The sequence below is a fragment of the Lithobates pipiens genome, unplaced genomic scaffold (assembly GCF_037356315.1).
Source record: "Lithobates pipiens isolate NorthernLeopardFrog02 unplaced genomic scaffold, aLitPip1_a1.2 Scaffold_85, whole genome shotgun sequence".
Taxonomy (NCBI): domain Eukaryota; kingdom Metazoa; phylum Chordata; class Amphibia; order Anura; family Ranidae; genus Lithobates; species Lithobates pipiens.
Window position 1 is genome coordinate 67,829 of NW_027507909.1, and position 16,583 is coordinate 84,411.

At 48.0% G+C, this 16,583-nt stretch overlaps 1 protein-coding gene and 1 pseudogene across 4 annotated transcripts in view; both read left to right on the plus strand.

Moving 5' to 3' along the window:
- The window catches only part of LOC143973605 (histo-blood group ABO system transferase-like), a 299,587-nt gene that overhangs the window by 42,008 nt on the left and 240,996 nt on the right, over positions 1-16,583 (plus strand). The gene's annotated exons all lie outside the window — the stretch shown is intronic.
- Positions 1,721-1,840, plus strand: LOC143973608 (U2 spliceosomal RNA; annotated as a pseudogene).

Below are 16,583 nucleotides of genomic sequence, written 5' to 3' on the forward strand. Positions count from 1 at the left end.
GCATGTTGCGGTTCAACATGTCCAGCTGCCGAAAAGAAGGACAAGCGTGTCCCATGGCCACGTGCTGATGACAATGCACCGCGTCCACGACCAGCACTGTTGTCTCTAGACACAGAGCCTGCTTGCCCTCTTTTATCGGCTCGCACCTGTCTGCCTCTCCTTGCTGGCCTTCCAGACATGGTAATGGCCTGAAGGGAGTTGGGTAAAACAGCAGTTGGGTAGTGTATATGGTGCTGGAGGCACACAACACCCACTAACTCCTGCAGATGCCTTTATTATAGAACACCAGAGATAAAGGGGTATACTGTAATGGAGTCACACAACACCCACTAAGCCCTGCAGATGGCTCTATTAGAGAACAGCAATAAAGGGTAGATACAGGTGTATATTGTGCTGGAGGCACACAACACCCACTAACTCCTGCAGATGCCTTTATTATAGAACACCAGAGATAAAGGGGTATACTATAATGGAGTCACACAACACCCACTAAGCCCTGCAGATGGCTCTATTAGAGAACAGCAATAAAGGGTAGATACAGGTGTATATTGTACTGGAGGCACAAAACACCCACTAACTCCTGCAGATGCCTTTATTATAGAACACCAGAGATAAAGGGGTATATACAGATGTATACTGTGCTGTGCTGGAGGCACACACAACTTCCAAAAACTCCTGCAGAGGGCAAGTGGGCTCAAATAGAGAAGAGCTATGTAGGTGGATATAGCGGTATGTACTGGGTACAGAGCACGCAGACAGCACGCACAAGCTCCTAACACTACTGACTGCAAGCTCTATTATAAAAGATAGATCACTAGCTATATAGGTGAGGTGAATATAGCGGTGTATACTGCGGTCAGGGCACGCAGACAACAACCACTACAGAAGAGCAAGATCGAAAATCGGCCGATAACGATCGGCATATACTGTGTTGAAGGTACACAGAACACCCACTAACTGCTTCAGATGCCAACACACTACACAAGGCCGCCACGCTGGCGGCCTTATATAGTGTGGGGCGTGTACTACACAGCCTGAGCTATGATTGGCCACAGGCATCCTGCCTGTGGCCAATCATGGCTCTCCTCGCTGCTGGAGCTGTGATTGGCCAAGCATGCGGGGTCACAGTGCATGCTTGGCCAATCATGAGCCAGCAATGCACTGCGATGACGCAGTGCATTGTGGGACGTGAGCGCCACACGAATTTGGCACGAACGGCCCATAACGTTCGGAATTAGCCGAACGGGCAAATAGCCGATGTTCGAGTCGAACGTATGTTCGACTCGAACACGAAGCTCATCCCTAGTGATATTGCTGAAAACAGTGTTTGCACTGTACACCAATCAGCCATGACATTATGCCCGTCTAACAGGCAAAGTGAATATATAGAGATTAGCATGCTTTCAGACTAATGTGGTGCAGTCTATTTATTTATAAGTGTGTGTATGTAAAATATACAGTACATACACATATACATACATGTGTTTGAGCTTTGGAGGGCACACCCTAATGCCAGAGGCTACGCATACCTATGGCTTAGGTGATAAGATCTCACCTTATTTATTTACCTCCAGAGTTCAGACTGCTAGGTCCCTGGAAGAAATCCATTGTTTTCTTGTGTTTGAGGGGGGAAGGTTTTTGCGTATAAATGCTGTGCTGTTTGTTAATAAAGTCAGTCCTGTTTTACTCCAACATTGGTTCTTTCTTATGCTTGGCAAATTTTGCTTCTCTGCCTTTTAGCTAAGATCAGGTGTTGTATCTGTTCTTATCAGTGATCTAGTGGACATTCTGTGCTGTCATTCTGACCTTACCAAGGTTGGTGTGGTGGTTATGAATCTTTGGTACAGTGATGGGGGCTTGGAAGGTTAGTGCTGTCTGGAACAGAAACCAGGGTGCCCACAGGCAATTGAGGCATGCTAGTAATTCCCCCAAGAAAGCTGGAAGAGGCCATTACCTCCTGATTTAAATGTTCTACCTTACCTAGCCATGGGCTGGGAAGGCAGAAGATCTGTGGTGTCTGTGCCCCCTGGAAGTGGTCACCCTAGGGGTGCTCTTAGTAACACTTGGGTGTGGGACCCCACTGTGTAAAGAGGCACATGGTCACAGCCACCATATTTGCTTTCCTTTTGCACTGCGCCTTTTAGGGCTAGGCCTTTTGACTAAAGTCCGGGGCAATTTTTGTCTACCAGACCTCAGGGCCCGCCCAGTGTGCAATTGCACATCCACTTTATTATTTTCTATTTATTTTCCCCCACGTTTATCACCTTTCACTCTTGTGACTGTAGTGATACCTGTCACTCTGCCTCTAAACCCTAATAACAGCCTCAGCCCCTCTGGCAAACCTGGCAATAGTGTAAGCAATAGTTACGCAACATACAGGGATATATAATGTAATACTGACATATAATCACACACATACTGTAGGTTGAACTTGATGGACTTGTGTCTTTTTTCAACCTCACCTACTATGTAACTATGTAAGTGCAATGACCAATGAAAAATACACACATTATGAAGAAACCCAGAAATTGTCTTTACTGCAATATTTCTGTGGAAGAATAACAAACAGTAACAGTATATAGTCAAGTAGTCAACTAGAGAGAAATAACTAAAATTTAAGAGCAATATAGCGCTCAAACCTACACTTAAACTCCTGTATAACGGGGCCCAAACAACACAACTAGCTCAGCTTATTGTCAGGTCTGGGCTCAGCCCTTCCTTCTCTGAGCTGGCCGCTCAGCTGTTGGCTAATTGCCATCTCTCTCCACAGTTAATCAGCTGCTGATGATATCCTTTTCGTCAGTCCAGAGGAGCTCTGCCTTTGCCTTGGTCAACATCACAGAAACAATCTCCTGTGATCCTGTTCAAGACTTGCTTTGCTGACATCCATTCTGGCTCCAGAACCTGCTTGCTGTTCCAATACATTGATCCCTGACTTCTGGCTTGTCTGACTATCTGTTCCGGTTATTGAACTCTGGCTATGTTTTGACTATGTTTGTTCTTTTTACTTTTATTATTAAACAAGTGTGATTTAACTGTACTTCTGTCTTGGCCTGATTTCATGGTGCTGACACTTATCAAGTGAAACAGGCAGGATCCTCCTCGGGAAGGTGAGAGGACAATAATGTCTGTATACAGTGTCCCAGAAATGGATAGCCTTATCCCTTATTCCTGTGGTACTACAAGTGTCAGCAAGATGACTACCAGCAATGATGTCTGTATACAGTGTTCAATAACTCCTTCTGCAGTGCAGTGTTTCTGTTTCCTGCAGATGGGCAAAAAATGATCGCAGGATTTGTCCTGTGATGAAGGCCTAAACAAACGTCCTAGAACAGACAGAATCCCTTGGCAACCCGACTGGTCACCTCACACTGGAACGATTCACCGTCGGTGCAGTTGTGCCTCGATATGCAGCTGGGATCCCCATCTCTCGGGCTGGATGTCCCGACTGGCAGTGGAGGCCTGAGTCATGCAGGAAGATCATCTGAGAGACAGCATTCCTCCTCCAGGTCTGATCTCTCTCACTGCCTCATGGTGTCTGAGTCTCCTAGGATAAGCAAGATGGAGTCTTTAGTTTCCTGCCAGCAGAGCATGCTGGGAATGGATTTATGTCCCCATAGAAAGCTATGGGGCCGTTTTAGATAGGGACTACACATTCCAGAATCCTTTACAGCAGCTGCTTCCTGCAGATTTTTAAAGTCCCCCTGATTGGCTGCTATAACTGTGCCTTCGATTGGCTTTCTTCTTCCTGCTAATAGGGGCAGAGGGAGGAACAGAGTAGCCTGTATGAGTCAGCTCACATTACATTAAACTCAGTCAGTGAAACAAGAAGGGGGGTGATCACCCGCAGCAGCTGGAAGGCTCATTCTGGCTTTTCCCGCAGGCAAATTCTGCCTGTGGGAAAAACCTGTGTAAATCACTCCAGCCAGCTTGGTGGGGTCATGGGAGAAACAAGACACCCGCTACACACTGCCTCCACCAAAGAACCTTTGGTCCCCCTAAGGAAGTAATAGCCCTTAACCTGGCATATGCATGGGGAAGACACATATAGGGAGAGGTAGTGGTGCTGCACACCCCAATATGAACAAAATGGGAAAGGTAGGGTTTTTAAGCGGCAATATACAGCAGTTGAAAGAATACATGGGTTTAGAAAAGTCGATTCTTTATTAGAAAATTAAAATATGTTTAATAGTAGTTAAAATATGAGCTCAAATGGTGGCATACCCATACCAAATACAAAGAGCTGCAAAGATAAAAATTATACACAACATTCCATAATGTATGATGTATAAAAGTGTGTTTTGACCCATACATTCAGGGTCTTCAGAGGATAGGTTTGCTGAAAAGAGATTACATTTAGCATATCAATATTTTGAAAGGTGTAATGTGTACTAAAATGTATGTTAGTATAGACATCTCCTATAGTTACCGATGCATTTAAAAAAAAAACCTCAAACAAAACTTCCTTAAAATCTGTCAGACAATCCCGTGTGCCTCCATGCCAGTACAGCACCCCAGGGGAAAACGTTGATCCACTGAATCGGACCTTGATCCGCTGAATCGTTGATCCACTGAATCGATTCAAGAGTCACACGTACAAATGCCCCCCTATGAGTGTGTCAGATTAGGCGGGGTCAGCATCTACGGCAGATTCCCAGAGCGTTACAGAGATCTGTCATGTATGATTTTATTGGTTATATTAAAGAAAATAAATAAGGAATAAAAACAGGTGGTAGTTCATAAATGGTACTAATGGCTAATAATGAAAGGACAACCAGGCCAGAAACGACCTCATGTCCCAGCTAGAATGATTGGTGATGAAGTGAAATTATGTGAATGTAAGTGAAAAACAATGTGAACAGGTGATGAGGTGAAAGAATGTGTGCATAAAAATTAGATAAAAAATAGTGTGACAAAAATAGAAAGTGAAAAAATGAATGCAAAGTGAATGTGAGGTCAAGTGGAGTAAAGAAGTGGGAAAGGAATGTGAGTGGAGAAGGAAATGAAAAAGTCCCCTTTCCAGCAGGGTGGGGAACTTCGACATCGGCGCTCCCATTTCCTCCCACTATGTGGCCAAGTTTCTTCTTTGACCACCTATGGGAGTGATCACCCTGCCGGTGGCGTCCCTGATCACTTATGGTTGTCTATGCCCTGCACGCACAATGTCGTGACGTTATGTGATTACGGCAGAAGTGACGACAGTGGTCTGGGACTTTCACTTTCAGGGACGAGGGAGCAACACGTGGCGCTCCTTCACAACGGCCACAGTCTCACTCGGTCCACAGGGGGAGAGGGCGGAGCAAACATCACCTGGGGCTCATTTAAGGAGTGCGCTTCTAATGAAAGACATTATTTAATCTTTGGGATGAGGGTTGATCTAGAGATGATCTCCCTACATCCCTCTTGGATGGTCAGATTTTTCCCCAAACTTTAGGAGTAAGTCATAATTACCCATTTACTTATTTACCTAGCTATACTTTGCTAGGCTGCGATATTCTAACCACTAAATCTTTGATAATAGGCTCAGTAGCCATAGATCTTCCATGTAATTTTGTCTCTGGCTACAAAACAATATCTGGTATACTGTTCCCTTTATCTAACTAGCAATGAAATAATTTAGTCATTAACAGGCTAATCGGTTCCCAGTTCTCAAAATAACATGCATATACTTTTTCATTTCCTTCTCCACTCACATTCCTTTCCCACTTCTTTACACCACCTGAGCTCACCTTCCCTTTGCATTCATTTTTTAACTTTCTATTTTTGTCACACTATTTATCTAATTTTCATGCACACATCACACCTTACAACATTTTGAGATGGGAATGAGGGACACCTACTAGAAAACGTGTGTAGGTGTAGGAGACACCCCCCGCCGCACCCCCTTACAGGAGAATTAACCCCCCAAAAAAGGTTAATTAAATCCACAATAGGGATGAGCTTCGTGTTCGAGTCGAATGTACGTTCGACTCGAACATTGGCTGTTCGTCCGTTCGGCGAAATCCGAACATTTTGGTCTGTTCGTGTCAAATTCGCGTGGCGCTCACGGCCCACAATGCACTGCGATGGCGCAGTGCATTGCTGGCTCATGATTGGCCAAGCATGCACTGTGACCCCGCATGCTTGGCCAATCGCAGCGCCAGCAGCGAGGAGAGCCATGATTGGCCACAGGCAGGATGCCTGTGGCCAATCATAGCTCAGGCTGTGTAGTGCACGCCCCACACTATATAAGGCCGCCATTGCGGCGGCCTCGTGTAGTGTGTTGGCGTCTGAAGCAGTGGGTGTTCTGTGTACCTTTAACACAGTACACACCGATCGTTTTCGGCTGATTTCCTATCTTGCTGTTGTGTAGTGGCTATTGTCTGCGTGCCCTGACCGCAGTATACACCACTATATTCACCTCACCTATATAGCTAGTGATCTATCTTTAATAATAGAGCTTGCAGTCAGTAGTGTTAGGAGATAGTGCGTGCTGTCTGCGTGCTCTGTACCCAGTACATACCGCTATATCCACCTACATAGCTGTTCTCTATTTGAGCCCAATTGCCATCTGCAGGAGTTATTGGAAGTTGTGTGTGCCTCCAGCACAGCACAGTATACATCTGTATATACCCCTTTATCTCTGCTGTTTTCTGGTTATTGTCTGCGTGCCCTGACCGCAGTATACACCGCGATATTCACCTCACCTATATAGCTAGTGATCTATCTTTAATAATAGAGCTTGCAGTCAGTAGTGTTAGGAGATAGTGCGTGCTGTCTGCGTGCTCTGTACCCAGTACATACCGCTATATCCACCTACATAGCTGTTCTCTATTTGAGCCCACTTGCCATCTGCAGGAGTTATTGGAAGTTGTGTGTGCCTCCAGCACAGCACAGTATACATCTGTATATACCCCTTTATCTCTGGTGTTCTATAAAAAAGGCATCTGCAGGAGTTAGTGGGTGTTGTGTGCCTCCAGCACAATATAAACTACCCAACTGCTGTTTTACTCAACTCCCTTCAGGCCATTACCATGTCTGGAAGGCCAGCAAGGAGAGGCAGACAGGCGCGAGCCGATAAAAGAGGGCAAGAAGGCTCTGTGTCTAGAGACAACAGTGCTGGTCGTGGACGCGGTGCATTGTCATCAGCACGTGGCCATGGGACATGCTTGTCCTTCTTTTCGGCAGCTGGACATGTTGAACCGCAACATGCCAACGACTTGGTAGAGTGGATAACCAAGCCCTCTTCATCCTCCTCATCCTCTCTCACCCAGTCTCAGGGTAGTAGCAAAGCAGCTGCCCATGCATCGTCTTCCCTCCTCTCAATGTCATCATCAGTGACTCCTTCCCTAGACCCACCACGTCCTCCTGAGGAGTCTCCTGAACTCTTTGAGCACAGTGTTGGGTACATGCTCCAGGAGGATGCCCAGTGTTTTGTGGGCTCTGATGATGACACTCAGCTAGAGGAAGGCAGTGGCGTGAGCGCAGAGAGAGGGGATGCTCAAGAAGGACAGCAATCTGGCAGTCATGTTCCACAAGCTGCAGCATACTGCCAGGTTTGCTACAGCGATGAAGAGGGAGGGGATGATGAGGGCACTGACTCCACGTGGGTGCCTGGAAGGAGGGAAGAGGAGGAGGAGGCACATGTCCAACGAGGCAGGATGCCCTCCGGGGGCCAGCTTAGGGGCAGCACACACCGACTGAATCACACCGCAGAGCTCTGCCTGTGCAGAGCGCTGTCTCTGCGCGTTATTCTAAAAGTTCTTTGGTGTGGGCCTTTTTTGAGACGAGTGCATCAGATCGCACCGCTGCTATTTGCAACATATGTCTCAAGCGTATCTCACGTGGCCAAAACATCAGCCGCTTGGGCACCACATGCTTGACCAGACATATGTTGACCTGCCATGCAGCTCGTTGGCAAGCGTACCTCAAAGACCCACACCAAAGAACAAAGCGGACCTCTCCTTGCTCCTCATCAGCTGGCATCTCCAACCCCACTAGACCTTCAGTCCTCTCTGAAATCTGCTCTGAGAGGAATGAAGGTGTAGAATTAGGTGTGTCACAGCCAAGTGCTTCCGGGAACTCTGCCAGCGGTACACCCACGTCCGATTATAGCAGGCAAATGTCCCTGCCCCAGCTGCTGGACTGGCGGAAGAAGTTTACTCCCAGCCATCCACATGCCCAGCGGTTGAATGCTAGCTTGGCTAAATTGCTAGCACTTCAACTGCTGCCTTTTCAGTTGGTAGACTCGGCCCCCTTCCATGAGTTTGTACAATGTGCGGTTCCTCAGTGGCAGGTCCCCAAACGCCACTTTTTCTCACGGAAGGCGATTCCGGCTCTCTACCGGCATGTGGAAGGCAATGTCCTTGCCTCGCTGGACAGGGCGGTCAGCGGTAAGGTGCATATTACCGCTGACTCATGGTCCAGCAGGCATGGACAGGGACGTTACCTGTCTTTCACGGCCCATTGGGTCACTCTTCTGGCTGCTGGGAAGGATGCAGGACAAGGTGCAGTAGTGTTGGAGGTTGTTCCGCCACCACGCCTCCAAAATACTACTATTGGTTGTGACACACCTCTCTCCTCCACCCCCTACCTCTTCTTCTTCCTCCATGGCCTCTTCCAGTGCTCTGTCCTCAGAACCAGCGGTGCTCCGTAGGCGTTCCAGGGGCTACGCAAGTACTCAAGCAAAACTATGCCATGCCGTGCTTGCGCTGGTTTGTTTGGGGGACAGGAGCCACACTGGGGCGGATGTTTTGTCAGCTCTGCAGGGGCAGGCCGAGAGGTGGTTGACGCCACGCCAGCTTAAGCCAGGAATGGTGGTTTGCGACAATGGCACCAACCTCCTCTCCGCCCTCCGACAGGGACAACTGACCCATGTGCCCTGTGTAGCTCACGTCCTTAACCTGTGAGAGTGACTGTAGTGATACCTGTCACTCTGCCTCTAAACCCTAATAACAGCCTCAGCCCCTCTGGCAAACCTGGCAATAGTGTAAGCAATAGTTACGCAACATACAGGGATATATAATGTAATACTGACATATAATCACACACATACTGTAGGTTGAACTTGATGGACTTGTGTCTTTTTTCAACCTCACCTACTATGTAACTATGTAAGTGCAATGACCAATGAAAAATACACACATTATGAAGAAACCCAGAAATTGTCTTTACTGCAATATTTCTGTGGAAGAATAACAAACAGTAACAGTATATAGTCAAGTAGTCAACTAGAGAGAAATAACTAAAATTTAAGAGCAATATAGCGCTCAAACCTACACTTAAACTCCTGTATAACGGGGCCCAAACAACACAACTAGCTCAGCTTATTGTCAGGTCTGGGCTCAGCCCTTCCTTCTCTGAGCTGGCCGCTCAGCTGTTGGCTAATTGCCATCTCTCTCCACAGTTAATCAGCTGCTGATGATATCCTTTTCGTCAGTCCAGAGGAGCTCTGCCTTTGCCTTGGTCAACATCACAGAAACAATCTCCTGTGATCCTGTTCAAGACTTGCTTTGCTGACATCCATTCTGGCTCCAGAACCTGCTTGCTGTTCCAATACATTGATCCCTGACTTCTGGCTTGTCTGACTATCTGTTCCGGTTATTGAACTCTGGCTATGTTTTGACTATGTTTGTTCTTTTTACTTTTATTATTAAACAAGTGTGATTTAACTGTACTTCTGTCTTGGCCTGATTTCATGGTGCTGACACTTATCAAGTGAAACAGGCAGGATCCTCCTCGGGAAGGTGAGAGGACAATAATGTCTGTATACAGTGTCCCAGAAATGGATAGCCTTATCCCTTATTCCTGTGGTACTACAAGTGTCAGCAAGATGACTACCAGCAATGATGTCTGTATACAGTGTTCAATAACTCCTTCTGCAGTGCAGTGTTTCTGTTTCCTGCAGATGGGCAAAAAATGATCGCAGGATTTGTCCTGTGATGAAGGCCTAAACAAACGTCCTAGAACAGACAGAATCCCTTGGCAACCCGACTGGTCACCTCACACTGGAACGATTCACCGTCGGTGCAGTTGTGCCTCGATATGCAGCTGGGATCCCCATCTCTCGGGCTGGATGTCCCGACTGGCAGTGGAGGCCTGAGTCATGCAGGAAGATCATCTGAGAGACAGCATTCCTCCTCCAGGTCTGATCTCTCTCACTGCCTCATGGTGTCTGAGTCTCCTAGGATAAGCAAGATGGAGTCTTTAGTTTCCTGCCAGCAGAGCATGCTGGGAATGGATTTATGTCCCCATAGAAAGCTATGGGGCCGTTTTAGATAGGGACTACACATTCCAGAATCCTTTACAGCAGCTGCTTCCTGCAGATTTTTAAAGTCCCCCTGATTGGCTGCTATAACTGTGCCTTCGATTGGCTTTCTTCTTCCTGCTAATAGGGGCAGAGGGAGGAACAGAGTAGCCTGTATGAGTCAGCTCACATTACATTAAACTCAGTCAGTGAAACAAGAAGGGGGGTGATCACCCGCAGCAGCTGGAAGGCTCATTCTGGCTTTTCCCGCAGGCAAATTCTGCCTGTGGGAAAAACCTGTGTAAATCACTCCAGCCAGCTTGGTGGGGTCATGGGAGAAACAAGACACCCGCTACACTCTGCCTCCACCAAAGAACCTTTGGTCCCCCTAAGGAAGTAATAGCCCTTAACCTGGCATATGCATGGGGAAGACACATATAGGGAGAGGTAGTGGTGCTGCACACCCCAATATGAACAAAATGGGAAAGGTAGGGTTTTTAAGCGGCAATATACAGCAGTTGAAAGAATACATGGGTTTAGAAAAGTCGATTCTTTATTAGAAAATTAAAATATGTTTAATAGTAGTTAAAATATGAGCTCAAATGGTGGCATACCCATACCAAATACAAAGAGCTGCAAAGATAAAAATTATACACAACATTCCATAATGTATGATGTATAAAAGTGTGTTTTGACCCATACATTCAGGGTCTTCAGAGGATAGGTTTGCTGAAAAGAGATTACATTTAGCATATCAATATTTTGAAAGGTGTAATGTGTACTAAAATGTATGTTAGTATAGACATCTCCTATAGTTACCGATGCATTTAAAAAAAAAACCTCAAACAAAACTTCCTTAAAATCTGTCAGACAATCCCGTGTGCCTCCATGCCAGTACAGCACCCCAGGGGAAAACGTTGATCCACTGAATCGGACCTTGATCCGCTGAATCGTTGATCCACTGAATCGATTCAAGAGTCACACGTACAAATGCCCCCCTATGAGTGTGTCAGATTAGGCGGGGTCAGCATCTACGGCAGATTCCCAGAGCGTTACAGAGATCTGTCATGTATGATTTTATTGGTTATATTAAAGAAAATAAATAAGGAATAAAAACAGGTGGTAGTTCATAAATGGTACTAATGGCTAATAATGAAAGGACAACCAGGCCAGAAACGACCTCATGTCCCAGCTAGAATGATTGGTGATGAAGTGAAATTATGTGAATGTAAGTGAAAAACAATGTGAACAGGTGATGAGGTGAAAGAATGTGTGCATAAAAATTAGATAAAAAATAGTGTGACAAAAATAGAAAGTGAAAAAATGAATGCAAAGTGAATGTGAGGTCAAGTGGAGTAAAGAAGTGGGAAAGGAATGTGAGTGGAGAAGGAAATGAAAAAGTCCCCTTTCCAGCAGGGTGGGGAACTTCGACATCGGCGCTCCCATTTCCTCCCACTATGTGGCCAAGTTTCTTCTTTGACCACCTATGGGAGTGATCACCCTGCCGGTGGCGTCCCTGATCACTTATGGTTGTCTATGCCCTGCACGCACAATGTCGTGACGTTATGTGATTACGGCAGAAGTGACGACAGTGGTCTGGGACTTTCACTTTCAGGGACGAGGGAGCAACACGTGGCGCTCCTTCACAACGGCCACAGTCTCACTCGGTCCACAGGGGGAGAGGGCGGAGCAAACATCACCTGGGGCTCATTTAAGGAGTGCGCTTCTAATGAAAGACATTATTTAATCTTTGGGATGAGGGTTGATCTAGAGATGATCTCCCTACATCCCTCTTGGATGGTCAGATTTTTCCCCAAACTTTAGGAGTAAGTCATAATTACCCATTTACTTATTTACCTAGCTATACTTTGCTAGGCTGCGATATTCTAACCACTAAATCTTTGATAATAGGCTCAGTAGCCATAGATCTTCCATGTAATTTTGTCTCTGGCTACAAAACAATATCTGGTATACTGTTCCCTTTATCTAACTAGCAATGAAATAATTTAGTCATTAACAGGCTAATCGGTTCCCAGTTCTCAAAATAACATGCATATACTTTTTCATTTCCTTCTCCACTCACATTCCTTTCCCACTTCTTTACACCACCTGAGCTCACCTTCCCTTTGCATTCATTTTTTAACTTTCTATTTTTGTCACACTATTTATCTAATTTTCATGCACACATCACACCTTACAACATTTTGAGATGGGAATGAGGGACACCTACTAGAAAACGTGTGTAGGTGTAGGAGACACCCCCCGCCGCACCCCCTTACAGGAGAATTAACCCCCCAAAAAAGGTTAATTAAATCCACAATAGGGATGAGCTTCGTGTTCGAGTCGAATGTACGTTCGACTCGAACATTGGCTGTTCGTCCGTTCGGCGAAATCCGAACATTTTGGTCTGTTCGTGTCAAATTCGCGTGGCGCTCACGGCCCACAATGCACTGCGATGGCGCAGTGCATTGCTGGCTCATGATTGGCCAAGCATGCACTGTGACCCCGCATGCTTGGCCAATCGCAGCGCCAGCAGCGAGGAGAGCCATGATTGGCCACAGGCAGGATGCCTGTGGCCAATCATAGCTCAGGCTGTGTAGTGCACGCCCCACACTATATAAGGCCGCCATTGCGGCGGCCTCGTGTAGTGTGTTGGCGTCTGAAGCAGTGGGTGTTCTGTGTACCTTTAACACAGTACACACCGATCGTTTTCGGCTGATTTCCTATCTTGCTGTTGTGTAGTGGCTATTGTCTGCGTGCCCTGACCGCAGTATACACCACTATATTCACCTCACCTATATAGCTAGTGATCTATCTTTAATAATAGAGCTTGCAGTCAGTAGTGTTAGGAGATAGTGCGTGCTGTCTGCGTGCTCTGTACCCAGTACATACCGCTATATCCACCTACATAGCTGTTCTCTATTTGAGCCCAATTGCCATCTGCAGGAGTTATTGGAAGTTGTGTGTGCCTCCAGCACAGCACAGTATACATCTGTATATACCCCTTTATCTCTGCTGTTTTCTGGTTATTGTCTGCGTGCCCTGACCGCAGTATACACCGCGATATTCACCTCACCTATATAGCTAGTGATCTATCTTTAATAATAGAGCTTGCAGTCAGTAGTGTTAGGAGATAGTGCGTGCTGTCTGCGTGCTCTGTACCCAGTACATACCGCTATATCCACCTACATAGCTGTTCTCTATTTGAGCCCACTTGCCATCTGCAGGAGTTATTGGAAGTTGTGTGTGCCTCCAGCACAGCACAGTATACATCTGTATATACCCCTTTATCTCTGGTGTTCTATAAAAAAGGCATCTGCAGGAGTTAGTGGGTGTTGTGTGCCTCCAGCACAATATAAACTACCCAACTGCTGTTTTACTCAACTCCCTTCAGGCCATTACCATGTCTGGAAGGCCAGCAAGGAGAGGCAGACAGGCGCGAGCCGATAAAAGAGGGCAAGAAGGCTCTGTGTCTAGAGACAACAGTGCTGGTCGTGGACGCGGTGCATTGTCATCAGCACGTGGCCATGGGACATGCTTGTCCTTCTTTTCGGCAGCTGGACATGTTGAACCGCAACATGCCAACGACTTGGTAGAGTGGATAACCAAGCCCTCTTCATCCTCCTCATCCTCTCTCACCCAGTCTCAGGGTAGTAGCAAAGCAGCTGCCCATGCATCGTCTTCCCTCCTCTCAATGTCATCATCAGTGACTCCTTCCCTAGACCCACCACGTCCTCCTGAGGAGTCTCCTGAACTCTTTGAGCACAGTGTTGGGTACATGCTCCAGGAGGATGCCCAGTGTTTTGTGGGCTCTGATGATGACACTCAGCTAGAGGAAGGCAGTGGCGTGAGCGCAGAGAGAGGGGATGCTCAAGAAGGACAGCAATCTGGCAGTCATGTTCCACAAGCTGCAGCATACTGCCAGGTTTGCTACAGCGATGAAGAGGGAGGGGATGATGAGGGCACTGACTCCACGTGGGTGCCTGGAAGGAGGGAAGAGGAGGAGGAGGCACATGTCCAACGAGGCAGGATGCCCTCCGGGGGCCAGCTTAGGGGCAGCACACACCGACTGAATCACACCGCAGAGCTCTGCCTGTGCAGAGCGCTGTCTCTGCGCGTTATTCTAAAAGTTCTTTGGTGTGGGCCTTTTTTGAGACGAGTGCATCAGATCGCACCGCTGCTATTTGCAACATATGTCTCAAGCGTATCTCACGTGGCCAAAACATCAGCCGCTTGGGCACCACATGCTTGACCAGACATATGTTGACCTGCCATGCAGCTCGTTGGCAAGCGTACCTCAAAGACCCACACCAAAGAACAAAGCGGACCTCTCCTTGCTCCTCATCAGCTGGCATCTCCAACCCCACTAGACCTTCAGTCCTCTCTGAAATCTGCTCTGAGAGGAATGAAGGTGTAGAATTAGGTGTGTCACAGCCAAGTGCTTCCGGGAACTCTGCCAGCGGTACACCCACGTCCGATTATAGCAGGCAAATGTCCCTGCCCCAGCTGCTGGACTGGCGGAAGAAGTTTACTCCCAGCCATCCACATGCCCAGCGGTTGAATGCTAGCTTGGCTAAATTGCTAGCACTTCAACTGCTGCCTTTTCAGTTGGTAGACTCGGCCCCCTTCCATGAGTTTGTACAATGTGCGGTTCCTCAGTGGCAGGTCCCCAAACGCCACTTTTTCTCACGGAAGGCGATTCCGGCTCTCTACCGGCATGTGGAAGGCAATGTCCTTGCCTCGCTGGACAGGGCGGTCAGCGGTAAGGTGCATATTACCGCTGACTCATGGTCCAGCAGGCATGGACAGGGACGTTACCTGTCTTTCACGGCCCATTGGGTCACTCTTCTGGCTGCTGGGAAGGATGCAGGACAAGGTGCAGTAGTGTTGGAGGTTGTTCCGCCACCACGCCTCCAAAATACTACTATTGGTTGTGACACACCTCTCTCCTCCACCCCCTCCTCTTCTTCTTCCTCCATGGCCTCTTCCAGTGCTCTGTCCTCAGAACCAGCGGTGCTCCGTAGGCGTTCCAGGGGCTACGCAAGTACTCAGGCAAAACTATGCCATGCCGTGCTTGCGCTGGTTTGTTTGGGGGACAGGAGCCACACTGGGGCGGATGTTTTGTCAGCTCTGCAGGGGCAGGCCGAGAGGTGGTTGACGCCACGCCAGCTTAAGCCAGGAATGGTGGTTTGCGACAATGGCACCAACCTCCTCTCCGCCCTCCGACAGGGACAACTGACCCATGTGCCCTGTGTAGCTCACGTCCTTAACCTGGTGGTGCAGCAGTTCTTGGGCAGGTACCCCGGCTTACAGGATGTCCTGAAGCAGGCCAGGAAAGTCTGTGTGCATTTCCGCCGATCATTTAATGCCTGTGCTCGGCTGGCTGAGCTCCAAAAGGAGTTGAACCTGCCCAAGAACCGCCTTATATGTGACATGCCCACCAGATGGAACTCAACATTGGCCATGCTGCAGCGGCTGCACACGCAGCAGAGGGCCATTAATGAGTACCTGTGCGACTACGGCACCAGGACAGGGTCAGGGGAGCTTGGTTTTTTCTCACCACGCCAGTGGGGCATGATCAGGGATGCATGCACTGTCCTGTCACCGTTTGAGGAGGCCACAAGGATGGTGAGCAGTGACAGTGTATGCATCAGTGACACTGTACCTTTTGTCCACCTCTTGGAGCATACGCTGCGTGGAATAATGGACAGGGCACTTGAGGCAGAACAGAGGCAGGAAGAGGAGGACTTCCTTGCCTCTCAAGGCCCCCTTTATCCAGACAGTGTTCCTGCTGTGCCACCCATCACACAGGAAGAGGATGAGGAGGAGGAAGAGGAGGAGGAGGATGATTGTGTCAGCATGGAGGTGGAGGCTGGCACTCAGCATCAGCATCAGCAGCAGCAGCAGCAGTCTTATAGGGATGATTTACAGTCCCAAGAAACACGTGGACTTGTACGTGGCTGGGAGGAGGTAGCTGCGGATCATGTTGTCCACTCCTTAGTGACCCAGAGGACTCCGGACCGAATGCCTACGCTGCATGGCCTCCCTGATCCTGCAAAGCCTGCGGAAGGATCCTCGTATTCTTCGGATCAAGGAGAGGGACCATTACTGGCTGGCCACTCTCCTTGATCCACGGTACAAGGGTAAGGTTGCCGACCTTATCTTGCCATCGCAGAGGGAGCAGAGGATGAGACATCTCCGGGAGGCCTTGCAGAAAGGTCTGTGCAACGCGTTCCCAGAGACTGGGAGGTTACAAACTCCTGGTCCTGGACAACGTGTTGCTGAGGCATCGGTCAGAAGGAGCGGTGGAGAAGGTGGCCGTCTGACTGATGCTTTCAGACAATTTTTTAATCCGCAG